Source organism: Myotis yumanensis, unplaced genomic scaffold (assembly GCF_028538775.1).
Source record: "Myotis yumanensis isolate MYYU_CA2020_CCGP unplaced genomic scaffold, mMyoYum1.0.hap1 SCAF_3, whole genome shotgun sequence".
NCBI classification, from domain to species: Eukaryota; Metazoa; Chordata; class Mammalia; order Chiroptera; family Vespertilionidae; genus Myotis; species Myotis yumanensis.
Genome location: NW_027223754.1, coordinates 70,119,051 through 70,122,415, shown reverse-complemented (window position 1 = coordinate 70,122,415; position 3,365 = coordinate 70,119,051). Strand labels below are relative to the sequence as shown.

Sequence of the window (3,365 nt, the reverse complement as noted above, 5' to 3'; positions counted from 1 at the left end):
ATTAGATCATATGTTTTGAAAAAACTTTCAAATTTAAATAAGTGTTGCTATTGAATAGAAGATGCTAAATATTGATGATATAAAATAATAAGTAAGGAAAACATTTTTAAGAGGGTAAGCGCTGGGGCTTCAGCGGCCGAGCGCCCGGCCGCCCCACCGGAGGCCGAGTTCCAAGCCATTGTCCTGTTGGGCTGGGGCTGCGCGCTCCCTCCCGCGGCCGCCTCCCCGGAGCCTCGGTCACCCACGTGATCCTCTTAGATCTATTTTGGTCTAATTCCTGGTATCCTGGAGCTCTCTGTCTAGTGGAGCAGGCAGACATCAAACAACTCATCCTACAGGTGTTTGCGGTTTATCCTGTAAGCACTGAGCAGGGGCATCACAGGAGGAGCCTTGTCATTTACAAAGATAACTCTGGAAGTCATTGTCATTGTCATAACAAAAATAACCAGTACATTGAAGAGAGAGCCAGTGGTGAACAGTGAGGTGCTTTAGAGAGTGGCAGCACGGACGCTGAGCGTGTCCAGGGAGAGAGATGCTGCTGAAGAACCAAGTTGCCGGAAGCCGGTCCATCCTTGCTGCTTGACACAGTCGCTGCAGGAAAGAAACATCTGCACAGCATATGTTTCAAGGGACCTGGCGTATATAGCATACTGTTCTTAATACGTTTGCTCTCCTTAGCGCTATGTGTTTTAACCAAGGTCACCTCTCCGAGAAAGGTTGTTTCCCCAGGTAGGGATTTTTCCCTGAGGTTAGGGAGGGGATACAACCCCTTAACTAAGTGCCAGGTGGGTAGTTAATCACTTTAACTACAAACAATCACACTTAAGCTACATAATCTTTACTCCCTGGAATGGAGATAAGAAACGCCCTAACCTTTGCAATAGAAATTGACAGGATTAAAATCAACTGGTATAAATACAGGTGTAACAAGACAATAAACACCAGAACTTGGCCAGAACTTGGTTGGGGACCCTAGAAAGAACTTCGCTGGAGATCCGGACCAGAACTTGGCTGGAGTTCCTGGCTGGAGATCCTGGCTAGGCTGCTGATCAATTGAAGGCTGTCTCCGTGTCATTCCTTCTTCGCCGACTCCATCCACACCTTTGGGGACCCTAGGACCTGCTGGGATTGGACCCCAACATCAAGTAAGGGAAGCAATCCTGAATCATGACTCAGCAACCACTTCGAAGGGTGACCAGCCTGCGTTTCAACCAAGACCAAAGCTGCTTTTGCTGTGCCATGGAGACAGGTGTACACATCTACAACGTGGAACCATTGATGGAGAAGGGGCACCTGGACCATAAGCAGGTAGGCAGCATGGGCCTGGTGGAAATGCTGTACCGCTCCAACCTGCTGGCCCTGGTGGGTGGTGGTAGCAGTCCCAAGTTCTCAGAGATCTCAGTGCTGATCTGGGATGATGCCCGGGAGGGCAAGGACTCCAAGGACAAGCTGGTGCTGGAGTTCACCTTCACCAAGGCAGTGCTGGCTGTGCGCATGCGCCATGACAAAATTGTGATTGTGCTGAGGAACCGCATCTATGTGTACTCCTTCCCTAACAATCCCCAGAAGCTGCTTGAGTTCGACACCCGGGACAACCCAAAGGGGCTCTGTGACCTCTGCTCCAGCCTGGAGAAACAGCTGCTAGTGTTCCCAGGACACAAGTGCGGGAGTCTGCAACTTGTGGACCTGGCACGCACAAAGCCAGGCACTTCATCTGCGCCATTTACCATCAACGCACATCAGAGCGACGTGGCCTGTGTGTCCCTGAACCAGCCAGGCACCGTAGTGGCCTCGGCCTCCCAGAAGGGCACCCTTATTCGCCTTTTTGACACAAAGTCCAAGGAAAAACTGGTGGAACTACGCCGAGGCACTGATCCTGCCACCATCTACTGCATCAACTTCAGCCATGACTCTTCCTTCCTGTGCGTTTCCAGTGATAAGGGCACGGTTCATATCTTTGCCCTCAAGGATACCCGCCTCAACCGCCACTCTGTGCTAGCTGGAATGGGCAAAGTCGGGGCTATGTTTGGACAATACGTGGACTCTCAGTGGAGCCTGGCGCGTTTCACAGTGCCTGCTGAGACGGCCTGCATCTGCGCCTTCGGTCACAACACTTCCAAGAATGTCAACTCTGTCATCGCCATCTGTGTAGATGGGACCTTCCACAAATATGTCTTCACGCCTGATGGAAACTGCAACAGAGAGGCTTTCGATGTGTACCTTGACATCTGTGATGATGATGACTTTTAAGGGCCCCGTGGGTTGTGCTAGGGACCTGCAGTGGCAAAGTGCAAAGTATTTATGGGAGTGGGAGTGCTGAAAGCCACCAGCCAGCAAGCACTAATCTCTGATATGATGAATTTGAATAAAAATTAACAGTAAAAAAAAAAAGAGGTTAAGCGCTATTTAATAATATTCTAAGATTTTCATTGCAATGAGGCACAAGTCTTCTAAGCCTTTTTAATTCTGGCTCTAGAGTCTAGAGTCTAGACTTTGACCAGCTATTGCAAATATATACTAACCATTCTGTATGTTTCTCTGTATGTCAACATGCAACTTACCTTTTCTGGTAATTGTTTTTAAATTGTTCTTAAAATTACCCGTTCAATTATTTAGCAATTATCTGTACTAAGATGACATGTAAATGTTCTTTAGTTTGCTTGCACCTTAGACAAATATGTTAGATAGAGGACTTAGGCAGAGTCGATTTGGAATCACAGTGTAAAATAAAAATGTCACAAAAACCTGTCTGTAAGATGCAAAAATAGCAATTGACAGAGTGCATGATATAACTAATATGATCATTTTTGGTATATTTTACATTGCCTAAGAAAATCGTGTGCAAACTGATTATTCTGTCAGGCATTATGCTTCAGAAGAAAATAGAGTTATCTGAATTTGAGGCTGCTTAAGCATGGTCTCTGAATACAGGAAGCTGGAAGAGGACTGAAACACTATAAGAGCAGAAAAAATCCAGTTATTGTTTTATATCTCGGCTTTGAATAACCTTAGCAAATATTTATCAGACTAAAATGTCAGGATTTAAGATATTTTATTGTGGTCAGCTGTGAGGATTCACTGAAATGATTAGAGCCTTTTTTCAATTTAGACTTCCCATTCTAATAGAAAGACATTTTAATATCTTTTTTTGAAAACTTTCATGTGCGGTATTCAGAATTAGTGTATTGCTCCAGCCATTTACATCTACTTCACTGAAAATCAAATTACTGTTGCACAGGAAGCCTTCAAATGTATCATTTAAGGCTCCTGCATTATGATGATAGAATTTCAATAAAGCACAGTGAATTGAACTATCTTGAACCATGATTTCCCTAAAATCAATTCATTAAAATAATCACCTATAT

The 3,365-nt window shown here is 45.1% G+C and overlaps 1 pseudogene; it reads left to right on the top strand.

Annotated features, from left to right (window-relative positions):
• Positions 1–1,155: 1,155 nt before the first annotated feature.
• LOC139005021 (WD repeat domain phosphoinositide-interacting protein 4 pseudogene) lies at positions 1,156–2,289 on the top strand (annotated as a pseudogene).
• The last annotated feature ends 1,076 nt before the right edge of the window (positions 2,290–3,365 follow it).